This window comes from Anser cygnoides, chromosome 2 (assembly GCF_040182565.1).
Source record: "Anser cygnoides isolate HZ-2024a breed goose chromosome 2, Taihu_goose_T2T_genome, whole genome shotgun sequence".
In the NCBI taxonomy this organism is placed as follows: Eukaryota; Metazoa; Chordata; class Aves; order Anseriformes; family Anatidae; genus Anser; species Anser cygnoides.
In genome coordinates, this window is record NC_089874.1 from 51,976,146 (window position 1) to 51,990,918 (window position 14,773).

General features: G+C 36.0%; 1 protein-coding gene across 2 annotated transcripts in view; it reads right to left on the bottom strand.

Moving 5' to 3' along the window:
• CDKAL1 (CDK5 regulatory subunit associated protein 1 like 1) overlaps positions 1-14,773 on the bottom strand; it is a 434,151-nt gene that overhangs the window by 95,871 nt on the left and 323,507 nt on the right. The gene's annotated exons all lie outside the window — the stretch shown is intronic.

Sequence of the window (14,773 nt, forward strand, 5' to 3'; positions counted from 1 at the left end):
ATTAATTTAACGTATAATCATGCAAGAAGTAGACAAAAGCATTTTAGTTTGGAATCTAGAGACCTCCACTAAACTTTCTAGGAAAAACAAACAAAATTGAGAAAAAAAAAAAGTATAATTCTTGCTTTTTCTTACTGAAGACCATTTCCCTCATTTTGAGTGCAAACAAAGTGATTTTGAGTATTTTTATTGAAATAGCTTCAGTAAAAATCAGTGAAATTTTATGGCCCCATCCTTCACCCTCACACTATGTCCAAACTGCCAGTTACGCACTCACATAGACAAGATGAAGAATGAAGGTGCCATCCCTTATACATCTTCCACTTTTTTTTACAGGAAATCACAGTTTCTTTCCTCACTCACAAAAGGTAGAAGTTTTGCTTTATTTTGTTTGTTCCTTTACAAAAGGAAAATGCTCCTGACTGAGAAAATGCTGGAAATTCATGAAACAGAGGAACATGGAATGGAGCTTCCAGAGACACACATGAATAAATGTTCCCAGAAAACTCCCAGGATGTCCTGCCTGCTTAGTTAATCTAAATCTGAACAGTATTTGACTGTTTTTTAGGAACTTTGAATATGATGAGACAAAAATGTTTTAAACACAGAGTTAAGGTTGACTAGTGGTAATTTATGCCTTTCTAGAACACCAAATTCACATCTATAAAAAACAGATATAAACCGTTTTAAAACAGAGAGATTAAGAAACAGGCATGGAATTCACACTGCTATAATGGCAAACCCTTCAACTCCTACCATAGGCATTAAACATAAAGTATTAACACTAAGTTTTTTGAAGGGAGAAAAGGCATGGTTCCCAGCTCACCTGCAAGCAGAAAAAAGCACAGGAGTTGCAGCAAAGCAGGCCTCTCCACAGCTAGACATGACAGGAGAATAGAGACCAGAAGCCTCTTCTCCTTTCACTGCCTCCAGTGGACTGTTGGAGGCACTAAACCTTTCGTCTTCCTTGTAGCTCGAGCCCTGTGTTACTGCCTAGTTAAGCGCATCTCCCCAAAACTTCCTTCCCTGACGCAGCTTGACTCCTGTGCATCCTTCCTGAGCTCCTTGGCCACCAAACCTTTCATGTTTCCTTTTGGCCAATATCAAAATGTTTTTTTTCCCTGTTTTCCTACTCTTTCCCTTTGGTGTTCTGATTGCCCATTACTTTGTTCTGTACCAGTACTGCTGTCACAATCTCCTGGTTAAAAAACGAACAAACCAACAACACTCCAAAAAACCTTCAGAATTTAGGCAAATGTACTTTCCCACCATTATGCTCTGTGTACAGCAGCACTACTGTTTTCAAACACCCTCTTGGAACTGCACAAGATATCTTTAAATTTATTACATTTCTGAAAAAAAAATATATATATATTTTGAAATTCAACATACAGATAGGCATGTGGTATTTCCAAAAATGAAAAGACCAGAGCCTGATAGCAGCAACAGGTTGTAGTTCACTTCTGTATTTCTGCCAGGTTTGCCATATATTGATAGTGTGTACTCAGTGTATCACACCACAGAACATTTCCTTAAACCAAGGTCCTCTTGGCACTGAGTAACTAGCAATACTCTTAGCCAGTCTCGCTGTGCATAATTTTGGTGCAGGAGCATTTGACATGTAGCACTCCAGAAAGAGACACTATTCCTCCAAAAACTTTTCCAGTAGTGGTTTCCCAGGGGGACAGTAAGTCACGTATCACTTGAGCGAAATATCACTGGTCTGATGAGGCCAGTAAGGGCTCAGCCTGAGAGCTGGGCACAATTTACTACTTGTAAACTGATGCACACAGAGGTGCATGACGGTGGGATTTTTTGAAGCAGAGCAGTACCTTACTAACACAGGAAGAAGCGCTTTCCCCGAGGGGACAAGGCTGCCTGTATCTCTGCTCTGTAAAGCAGCTCACATGTCGGAGTCAGTGGCAGCCCAGCAACATCCTCCTAAATACACAGCAAACAAAAGCCTGGACAGAAGGTTCCTTGATGCGTGGATGTGATACAGGGGTAGGGGTTTTGATGGGCTGCAAAATTCTGATGATTCAATCCTGTGCTGACTTAAATTTTAAATGTATAGTCCTTACCTTGTAGCATTTAAATTTAGGGAGATTAGGCAAATTCAGCTTGTTTTTTTTTTTTTTTTTTTTTTCAACATGAGATACAGACAGGCATTCAAATACTATGTTAATACGGGTCATTTAAAAAAAAATATGCATGTGAGCATGCAAACAACTTTTCACTTTCTGTTTCAATACATTTTAAAAATGTTATACTATACAGAAGATACTTTTTACTGCTGCCTTTAACTTGAAGTATGGAAAAGCTTGATGAAGAATAGATGAAAGTGCAGTTGCAGGACTGAGTTTAATACTGTAAAATCATATGTTTTACACATAAGTATCCCAAGACAGAAGGGCTTCCCTAAGTGAAGCAAAGCTGTTGCATATGAATTACTTCAATCTTTCTACTAAAATACACGTAAGTAATCAAGCACTTCTCAAAAGATAGTGTCCAATATGCAGTTGTAATATAAAAAGCCAACATCAACTAATGATTTTTCTTACAGCATACATAGATAATGTCAGTATCAAGAAAACAACGCATCATAATTTCATGATTTTTTTTTCTTGTAAGCGTACAAGCGTATAACACATTTTATTCTAAATATTTTATTTCTTTGACTGATTTTCTGAGCCTGAGATAGTTTCTGAGATCTTATTCATAACATTTGAGGTTTTAAAGGGGCATTGGCCATCTGAGATGCACATTATATGTTTAAAATATAGCATCGGTAAAGGATCCTTTTAGTCCCATTCGGAATTATAAACCAATAAAAGCCAAGAATAATGAGATTCTTGTGGTTTTACTTTTTTCCCTGTGCACTGATTTATGGTAATAATGAACCATTTTCTAATGCTTGAAGACTACAATGTAGATCTTATCACTTAAAGAACAAACAATGCAATAAATAAAGAAATAAAATATAGGTTTAGTCTCTAAAACCACAAAACATTTTCAACACAATAGCTAACCAGCATGGAATTTTGTATTGTCTACTTTAGAAAAATAAAGCTAAACTTAATTTTTTTTTCTATATAATGGTGTGAAAATAGGGTAAATGTCGGAGTAACCTAACAACACATTTTTGTGAAGAGAAAATACTTCATAAAAATAAGCTTAGAAATGAAATAACTATATTGAATACTAAACACCATGGACTCACGCAGGTATATTACACTTTTCTGGTAATCCTCTTTTCTTGCACAGGTGATAACTACGTGTCTTTCTGATGATATCATTGTAGCCTGTAACTTGTTTGCTTTCCTGTAAGCATGGTCTATCATGTTCAGTGTGAATGAGAATTCCAATATCGCTGAGATATTTTTATTATAGATTACTTAGAAGCAGCTAACTTATATGGAATATTCTTAGTTTTTCACCTAGTAATAAAGGATTTTGAGATTACTCCCTGATATGAAACCAGTGATGTACTGTTTTCCTTTAAATTCAACATTCTGTTTTAATATGTCTGTTTTCACCTTCAAGGTCCTTAATAATTCCAGTCAAATACCACTGCAGATCTGCAGATTCTACCAATTTCTTTGAAGGTGGCAGCCTCAATATAACATCAGCAAAATTATCCTTCTGTTTTTCTGCTTCCAACCCTTACAGTCCCTCCAGTATGTGGGGCATTACTCGTATCTTGTTCCATTCAAACATCCTTCTTTTCCCTAATGGTGACAGCGAATAGCAATGTGTCAAGGCAACCAGATAAATGCTTCAGATCTCATCTCTCATCTATCTTCTCTCCCATTTCTCTCTTTTGCATACTACTGGATCAGAATTAAAACAAAATTCAGTTTTGCCTCAGGAATCTTATTTGATTTAGAGCTTATGAAGCACCTCACACACATGAACACGCTAACAAGCAATAGTAACATTTCTTTTCTCTCAAACAAGTCTGGAAACCACACTGCTTGCTTGTGTAGTAGGCATGTATAGTAGGTGTATATTTAGTTGTACAATGGATCAGCTAATTTAGAGATGAAACCACATTAAACTTTGTGGGCCATGGCAGAATTTAATTATAATATGAAATAAATACCTATGAAAAATTATGTATAAATATTTCTTTTAATTTATTATTTGTAGAGTACTAATTTATGGTCCAAGACTCAACAGTCAGCAACAGACAAATAACAAAAAAAGTGGGAGCCAGGTTACAGAACACTATTGGAAAAAATATAATAAAATATGTAATATTACAGTATAAAATATTGTACGTATACTAGCAGTGTTCTTGTATACACATAATCCACATAGTCCTATATCTTACGTGTACCAAGGCAAAAAGACCTTTGACAGATTTCAGGAGAAGTAGGAAGTTGCTCTGCAAGTATTTTCCGTTTTCTTCCCCAGTATCACAGGAAATTCGAAGGTTCCAGCATAACTTGCTCTCTTGCAAGAGCAAGCAAGGTGATAGAAATTTTCTTTTCTTAAACAGTATGTCCAATGCACTTTGTGTTATGGCATTCTCTAACTTCAGTAACATGCTTTTTCAGAGCAGTAGAAAAGCTGCATATCCATGCCCACCCCCTAGTAATACAGTGATCTCAAAATAACAAAGGCCTTGGGTAGCTCCCAACCCCAAACTTTTATAAGAGAATGGAGTTAAGAAGCACCCTACCAAAATACACAGACTGGCCTAATTTATATCTCTAAAGAGTTAATTGACAAAATAACATAGGAAGATGTAGCATCTACTGTAACCAAGGAACATTTAAAACCCTTGCTTGGTGATTCAGTCCATAAAGTCTTAAATTTCTATACCTGTAACCACAACACAGATATAAGCCAAGTCACCGAAACTGCCAAGTTATCGAAGGTTACAGATTACCTTTTGTTCTGCAAAACAATTTCTAAGAGGAGATCAGAAAGCAGTGAACCGTTCTCTTTGACCTTGAGTTATTCAGTGCATCACCTTCAGGTAAACCTGAAAAAAATGTTGTACCCCAGCCAGATTTCGTGATAAAACTGGTGTTCATTATGGTCTTGTGTCTGTACCCTGGAAGGTCTGAATAGGCAGAAGTGACAATACAGGCTTGACAAGTTCCCTGCTTCTTATTGTTAATTCACTTCTACTGATACCATTCCTGTCTTTCTTATCACATCTAAAATGAAGCAGACCAAAAAAAAAAAAAAAAAAGGCAAAAAAAACACTTTCGGATTAGCTAGTCCTGACCTAACCTACCTACATTACCATGTTAAAATTGACACACTGTTCTGCTTTAACTATTGATACATATATATTTCATTATTTAGCTTGGTTTAAGAAATTACTCCAATAAATTTTGGTGTATCCACGCAATCGGTCACTTAGCACACAGTATGTCATACTCAGCAGTTTATCTTGATGTCCCAGTATGGTAGACATATTTTCCAGATCCAATTAACAACAGAATTATACATCGATATTTTAGATTTTGTATACTCTTTAGTCTTTGTGTACTTTATATAGTCAGTGAATCTTTATTAAAATAATTTTAAAACAGTTTTATATGAGCCCATGCAATGTGTTTTTTTTCCCCGAAGAGGAAAATATATAAAACTTTGCATATCTTTACTAAAAATATTAATATAGAAAATGATCACAAACATTAAAGTGTATTCAGGATTATGGCAACACAAATAATCATGGTTTAGTCTGTTTCATATTTTAAGCAGAGATTCTTATTTATGAAAAATACAAATGTATTCAAAAAACAGCATAGAATCTTCACAGAAGTATCTGTCAACTTATTTGAAACAATTTCTTGAAGAATATAGCTTCAATTAAACTATGGGCATTGCAATTTTTCTTACCTCTCATAATTTCAGCTATGTAATACAGACTCTGTGAACTCACATATTTCACAAATCTTAATGAATCCGTATTGCTTCTGGTACATTTGAGTTCTTTAATTTAGTTTAGGATTAACATTTGTTATTTATACCTCTACTTCCTATACCTTCTTCATAACAAAATCTCCCCCTTACCAGAGCATAAACTACATAAAATTTACTATGAAAACTTCCACAAAGAAATATTTTATTTAGAAAAGGACCTTCAATGCTTGTTCTTCCTGAGGGACCTTACATTTTAGTTGTCTTCACTGGATGTCATTTCTAAATGCCTTTTTTCATTTATGGCAGATTTTTATGTCTGGAATTCATACTCAAATTTTGATTATCTACCTTTATCAATATGAAGTGGATATTTTCTAAGGATGCCAGTGTAATTGATTTAGGAATTCTTCTTAGCCCAAAAAGATATCATAGAACAAAGGTGTCTGACAGAAACTTGGCTTGATGCATCCGACAGATTTTGAATTAGATTGACACCGAATCAGAAATAAAGTGATTGGTCACAAGGGATAGGCTGATTTGGAATTACACCCACTTCTGCAATAAAATAAAACAAAGAATTGCAAGCTATATTTTAGTAACAAAACACGTAAGTCCAGGACAGAGCTGTTTACAGTGCATTCCTTTCCTTTTTATAATGTGGTGAGAAATCCATGGCCTCTATTGCACAACAGCTGCCTCAAAAGCATCCAGCTTTCCAGCATCCCAGAAACAACAAAAAGAGCAGAAAGGAAGTGCTCCAGAAGGTACGGTGGGGTATGAAAGAGAAAGCAGTATGCAGTGCTCAAATGCTTGCTGTGTGGGAGAGACCACTTGTGTGCCCACGAAGACACAGATTCATCAGACACGCAAGAATTGCCCTGTGTCTGCTCTGTTTCATCTCAGTTTACAATGAAGTCCTCCAATCTACTTCCACTTGTTCGGCAGTTCCAAATCCCACGCAGATTTTCAGCACAGTGACCGGGGTGCAGGCACAGCAACCACAGCAGCAGAAGATACGAGTTCCAAAGCACACCGTGACCTGATTGACTGTGATGGTTTTGAAGGAATGTGCTTGGATTATCAAAGACAGATGAAGTTCAGGAAAGGGTCAACAAGGACCCACCTCGGGATATTTCAGTGTCCTCAAAAGCAGAATTTATGGAACATCATAAAGGTCACGTGATTTGCAAATGATGGACAAGCTTAGTCAACTCCATTATATAAAAAAATATAAAATTTATATTGAAAAACAGTAAAGGAAAACTGCAGGTTTAAAAAATTAGAATTATACTTATGTCTGCAACATTTAAAAAATATATGTATTTTAAACTGGGTTTATGGCACTGGCAAATTCTGTTCCTGGAGTCTAAAATAACAGCTACAGGTAGACACAAAAATAGTACACTCAACCAGAACTCACTTATGCTAGACAACAAAGGTAATAAAGTAGTAAAGCTTAGACCATTTAAGTGACATAATTAATACCAGACCTAGATAGATTATACATTTGCTATCTGTGTTAAGTCACAAACTATTAAATCTAAATTATGCTCTCATTTGAGGAAGTCCAGAACTGCCAAAGCCAAGAGCTTATTATTATTATTATTATTATTATTATTATTATTATTATTATTATTATTTACTTTATTTTGGATAGATATTGCTGTCCTGAAGCATACATCTAATTTTATGGATTAAGTTATGAGCAGTCCTCCCTTATGTCTACAGCCACTTGCACTGTTTCCAGCTCTGGGAAGCTTGGTTCCTGAAGGGTACTAAAATTTTGAATTAAAAAAGAGAAAAGATTTCTGATATCTCCTAACTATAATTCACGTACAAGCGACAGAAAGACACGGTTAAAACTTCCATGTTTTTTCCACTTAATTAGGAGCCATTGGAGAGGAAAGGATACAGAATACACAAACACAACATCCACTTGTCATAACGGCCCCCTTGCGGGCATGAGTTCTACAGGTATCTATGGATATGTATGGGGATGTAACGAAAACAGCAGGCCAAAGACAGGAATATTACATGCTGAAAGGATAGTATATGAAAGTTTTCTGAGGACTGATAATCTCTGGAGCCTAGTAGTCATGCTGAATCTGCAATAGGTAACAAACTCAGGACACCGAGAGACTGCTCAGTCTGCCCAAGGCCATTAAGATAAACAGCAGATTAAGAGACATCCAGGAAGGTAGAAGAATGATATATACTTCTCTCTTTTTTTATAAGCAAATGCAATATGTGCTAAACCATAAAAACCAATAAGAGAAAACCTTTACGACACTGAAAAACTTGTTTCACTGAATTACATTCCTATTTTTGACTTTTGAATTCTTGCGAGAAAATTTTACACTGAAAGAAGAAATTTACCTGCAATGCTAATCATACATATATTTGTATGGGAGGTAAAAAAATGTTCTCTCTCAATATCAAACACTACTGACGTAGAGACTACTGTCTCTATACAGACATTGTCTGTATAGAGTACCTCCTCTCCCTTCTATTCAGTGCAGAAGTATGTGGTACACAAAACTTCTACACTATTTCAGCTTCCTTACAACTAATATCCTAGAATCTGTCAGAGTTTCAGGATGCACTCAAAAAGGAAGGAGGATGGTAAATCAAATGTCCATGGGCACTGCAAATCTTACAGGACTACAACTTCATAGAAGTAGTTCTTTATATTGGACATTCAACATGTGAACTGTACATGACTTCAATATGTTATATACTATGTTAGTGGTGATTTCAGCCTCTTTACAGAATCTGTTTCTACTTCTGTCTTGAAAGCGAAGTTTAGAAAGAACTCTGTCCTCCCTGTACATATTCTTCACATTTTATTTTCCAATGTCCTTTAATTCTTTTTCTTAACAACATGGCCCAGTTTGAACCTATAGCTGTATATTTACTTTGAAATGCTCAAATTTTGAAACTATTAGTAAAAAGCTTATAAGGAAGCTGTTGGTAATCTTTGTTCCCATCACTTCTGCTGTAAATAACAGCATAATTCAAAAAAGCAGAACACCAACTGGGTTTCCCAAGTGTATTTCCAGACTAGCTGTGAATTTTGACTTGCTTTTTCAAGCAACACAGTTGTGCTCATTGAAGGCGTACGACATTCTACCAGGTGCCTGAACCACACCAGTGCAAGACTTAAGAGACGTGGCTCCAGGCTAGAGTCAAAATATTCTTGTCCTTTCCCAGGGGTCTGACTCTGCAAAGTCCAGCTGTGACTGTGGAATTTCACTCATTCCCCAGATTCAGTTATGAACTAATTTTTCAGCAGCTCCAGAGGCAGATCGCTTACAGCTTCACAAAAGGGTACAACCTGTTTTAAAACATACCCGCTCAACTGTCTCACACAACAACAGAAACAGATTTTCATTTCAGCACCTGGCCAAATAAATTAAAGTGGTTTGAAATTAAGCCGAATCTAGCTTGGAAAAAAAAGATTGTCTTTAAATATCTGTAAAATTCTATTTAGTAGCATTTTCAACCACAAAAGATATTTAAAAGTAATTACCTTCCTTTGACTTCATCACACAAACCCGCAGTTCTGGCTGCATAGTGAATTGCGAGCACTGGGGTAGATTAGAAGATACAGTATTCTAAAAGAAGCTAGATACTTCAACCATGTTTAAATCGGGGAAAAAGGAAAGAACCAGGCTATCATAGGTCAGTCAGCTTATATAACTCTTGGAGAAACATAGAGAAAAATATGCAAAACTATCTATAAGCATCCAGAAAGGAATACAAAGAGCAAACATTGATTTGCCCTCAGTAACCAGCAGCTATATCAATTAAAACAAGTTGCATCAGAGCACAGCTGCCTTTGTATGTATGAGAAAGCATAGCTATCTTGATGAGTAAGGCTTCCCGCAGTACTCACATCAAACTGATAAAAAACATAAGGAAACATGGTGTAACTAAAACTACTAGAGGAGTGCAAAACTTGCAGGAAAATGTTAACTTGCAATACTTCAATAGTTCACTGACAAATATGAAGGATTATATATTGATTTTTCCGTCATGGTCCGCTTCCCCCTCCAGCCTTCACATTTTTAACTCTGTTCCTGAACTTGCTGTAAAAGTCTTTGCTCAGGCAAAGTAGCAAACCATAAATAAAACTGTACTGCTGAGGAAACAAAGTGTAGTACAGAGGTTCAGCAGTCAAGCACAGACGTTGATCAGCGTTGATTTCTCCTACACAAAGTACATTCTGCGTGCTACATCATGCATTACTGCATGTGTTGGAGAGGGGTGTCAGGGGGCAAGCATCTTTGATACTCCAGAAGCAATTATCACAGCTGCATATAGCTCCTGCAGCACATGATGCCATTTAGCCACAGAACTTACTGAGGGAGCTCAAAAGAACAAAAAGAGTCCCTTGCACAAGCAACGCTATTCCAGTTGGTGTCCTGCTGCTTAGAATAAAAAGGTGCTGAGGGAGAGGACAACTGATACCGCCTGATTGAGGGATGTGGTTATTTCTTAATCAGACAGGGGCACTGTGGGGACACATGGGCAATCATTTATTCTGAATAATGAGCACATGAGCTGTCACAGGAGATCGAGCTGTTTGTCCATGGATATTCAGAACTACAAAACCTGTATCTATCCAGCAAAGGTAAAATTAAACATCATGCTGTACCTGCTGGTACTCAAGAATGCCTATTTCCAGTGTCTTGCACTATGGGGAATCTGTGGCCATTCAGCCATAAAAGGGTGCTAGGGAACCCTTAGAAGGTGCAGAACCCTTAGAAGGAAGCAAAAGCAAGGCAGTCTTAGAAAAAAAAAAAATTGGCTATCATAGAATTAAGGCATAAATTACCAACTTGTTGGGTTGCTCACACAGAAATCACAGAATGGGTTGGGTTGGAAGGGTCCTTGAAAAATCACCTAATCCAACCCTGAATGGCCAAAAACAACTTGTGTGGAACGCAACATTGAGAGGGTGCATGTGGTATTATGCTACCCAGATAGAAAATAATGGCTCAGTGCATTAAGCACTGCTTCTAGAACTGGTAAATAAAAAATAAAAAATAAAATAAAATAATAAAATAAAATAAATAGTAACAGAACTAAGAGAAGGAGTGATTACATGGAGGAAGATACAATATCTGATCATAGATTTTTCCTAGTAACGACAGGCATATTTAACAGAAAAAAAAGTCCAGTATCTAGATGGATGAGGATTTAGATTCAGGAGGCATTTTTTCTGGACACAGCATTTGGGGGTGGATGGATGTCGGGGGGCAAACCACCTACAGCATGGTTGGATGAACATAGAAATATCCTGTACCTACCTCTCTTTCTGAAGTAAATGATTTTTGAGATCATATGGCAGTTCAGGTATGAATTTTGTAATTTAACTATTCCTCACAATCTAGTAAGCAGCATGCTTAACATAACTAAATACAGAGATAAAAGTCAAGCAGACACTCTTTAGACGAATTAAAGGAAAGGTCCAGCAGTTGACTGACATTAAATTTTCTAGCTGGGAATGAGGTAATTATTTTATGATATATATATATAAAGAGAGAGAGATTGTGAGAGAAATTGAATACAGTCTTTTATCTAGATCTCACAAAGCTTTTTTGAAAAAAAAATCTAATATTTACACTAATAACTCAAAGCTTTAGCATATTGCAAATACATATAGAAGGGTTGGAATCCAGCCATGCTGCAGCTGAGGGCAGTGTAATCATGAAGCTAGAGTCACACTACTGCTCTCAAAACAGCTGCCATCTCCAGTTCTCAATAGGGATGAACCTAGCTGTACCTTACTACGACACTTATTTCCAAACGGCTATCTCTTCAGTTTGTTTCCACATGACAGAAACCAAGGTGAATGTAAGACAATAACATCCCCTAATGCTTTCAGAAATTGTGACAGACCAAATCTCAAGGACAGAGATAACTCTTCCCTCACCAAATCTCCAGACAATTAACAGCTACCTTGAAAAATAAAGTACAGTGAATTTAAAAGTATCAAGAGCATAAAAAAGTTACAGATGCTTGATTTTAGAAACAGAAATTTTTACATTTAGAACTAACATAGTTGGATTGGATCCTTTGCAATGCAGCTAAATAAAAAACACCCTACCATACACCACTAAATCTTGTTCTCTTACATTGCTCACTAAAATATATACCTGATTAGAACCTGTATTTTGAAGTATGCAACTATCAGCAATATCACTTCTACGATTACAGGCAATAGGGAAATGGAGAAATCCAAATCCAAAATAATAATAATTACAACCTATAAAATAGCACTTTATAGTTGACACACTTCAGAGTAAGAATTTTGTACAGAGATCCCGCTGGAGATTATGAGCATCCAGACTCATACCTGAGAAAATATACTCATAATAATGTAAGTGTATGAGATGGGGGTAAAAGTCAGAAAAACAAATGAACAAACAGAATTTTGGGGTATCATAACATTTCAAACAACATCTTGACTCATTTTTCATATACATCACTCAGCAAATCACTGCAATTGCTTACAAATAGAAATCATGCCTAGCTTTGCTTAACTGTGCTCTAACTTTTCTCTACACTGGAGACAGAATTTATAGTAAGCATAACCTAATTGATTGTTATGAAATGATGAGACCATTTAGACAGATGTCTGATTCTCCACAGACATTTTTTCTCCAGGAGAAACAAGAAAGGCCTGCAGTCTTAACTATCTTTTCTGAATTTATGGTGGCAGATCTGTCCATCTGGATTAGTGTCATCTGCCCTTTTCGAAAAAGATCGGTGCCTGTAAGGCTTTCAAAGATAAATCATCTATGCAAAGGAAAGATTCCATGTGGACCTACTGATTTTTTTTCTATTACGGTAAGCCCAAATGAGATTTTTCTCCAGAAAAGCAATTGTATTTAAGACTTTTATAAAAACTATCCACTAAAAATTTAAAAGCACTAAATTATTCTATGCTTAGTACTCCACCAACTGTCCCTGAAAGTCATAGGGTCTTCCTAGAAAGAGCAAACTTAAAAGGAACTGACAAGGCAAATAAATTATTATTACAGCTGTGATACTTCGGCAGGATCACTGAAGCCATCTTGAATCAGAGTTGGAGACCTGGAACACACTGAAGTGGAGCAGTTTGCAAAGAGCAGTAGATCTCCCCACTGCCTAAGTATTGCAAAGCTGAAATAACAGCAAATACAGCCAGCATTCAGGAAAAAATACAGGAATAACAATGGTAAAATATTTTTTTCACTGGTTCAGCATTGGTAGTTAAATAATACCAGCAAAATTGTTTTCATAGAAAGAGATCCTACCAGCAGATTTACTACAGAGAATACTGTTAAGAACTTTCTGTGGTACAGTCTACCCACATGTATGCCCAGACACTCATGGAAAACATTTTGGTGTCACTTTATGTGCTATTTCTTTCCCTATGCAAATACAATAAAATAAATTAATTCACAGTAAGATGACATGAATAATATTTTGTTAAAGGATGAAGTGTGCATAGCATGCATGGTAACTTCCTTATCCTAGCAGAGAAGGGCAGGTGGTAAATTACTCTCGATGAGGAATGATGAATGAAATCCCAGTACATTCTTGGTAATGCAGGAGAGAGGTTAGCTTCTATCTGAAGGTAATGTGAATACAAAAGTAAAACATTAGCACAATCTCTTCCTGCTTTGTTTGACTGGTTACCCTCCATTTGTAGAAGATAAAGAACAAAGGACATAGAAGATAAAGAACAAAGGGTCTCACAGGATTTTTTTAAAGGACTACAAAAAAAGGAGAAAGAAACAAAAAATCTATTAATTACAGATTTCTATCAACCCTAGATTAGGGGCTGCATCTTCTTTGAAAGTTCTTCAATTCTAACCCTAAACAATAAGTGCTAGTGCTAGAAATAAGAAGAAAGAATGTAAAATTGTGTTAAAATGACATTACCATTTTCCAAGTAACCACCCCAACCACAGAACAGCTAAAGCTCTTTAAATAATTCAGCTCCTCATATAACGTCTTCCCATGGCACACAGTTAAAGAGAAGACAAATCGACTTAAGATCTTTGCAGCTCCTGTGAAAATAGTGTGCTTACAAAATAGTGGATAGAAAAAACACAAAATAAACATAAATCAATGTTTTGATTTTTAAGCTTCCCAACTTCCCAAAATTACACATCTGCATATTTTTCATTTACAAAAGTTTGTAAAAAGCATTCTAAACTAATAAAAATCATTCAGTAGCGTCAGTTGGTTACACTAATTACACTATTTCAACAGCGGCTATTTGAAAACTCCATCTTTTCTACAATGAGATGGCCTATAATAAATGAGCAATCATTACTCAAGATGTAATTCTCTGAACGATAAACCAAAGAAGCCAAATATAGTCTCATTTTATGTCTTCTGCAGCTGATACATCCTATAGAGTTCATGGTATATACTACGAGTAAGCAGAAACTCTTTACTTAGCGTCCAGACATACAAGTGAAGGGATACAAGTGCAGAATGTAGTTTTGACATTGTATTAGTGTACCAGAATATGCAAATTGAAAGAAAGTCTTTTATTCTAACTGACTTATATTGCTGGTCAACTTTCATTCTTACACCATTAGGAAATACAAATGTTATTTATGCCCATAACAATGAGATAATAGTGAATTAAATTATTGTGCTGGCAGCCTTGTATACTTTTTGTTTTGAGATTCAGATTAGAAAAACTTGTGCAGTTACAAATTCAACTTAAAAATAAAATAAAATCAAAGCATACCTTCGTAAGTGATTGCTAATAGTACTACTTAGAAAAAAAATATTAAATCAATGAAATAGCCACCTGCTTTCTATATTAAAACTTTTTTTCCCCCTCGTGTGAATCTGAGATGAGATTGTTGGTAATCAGATA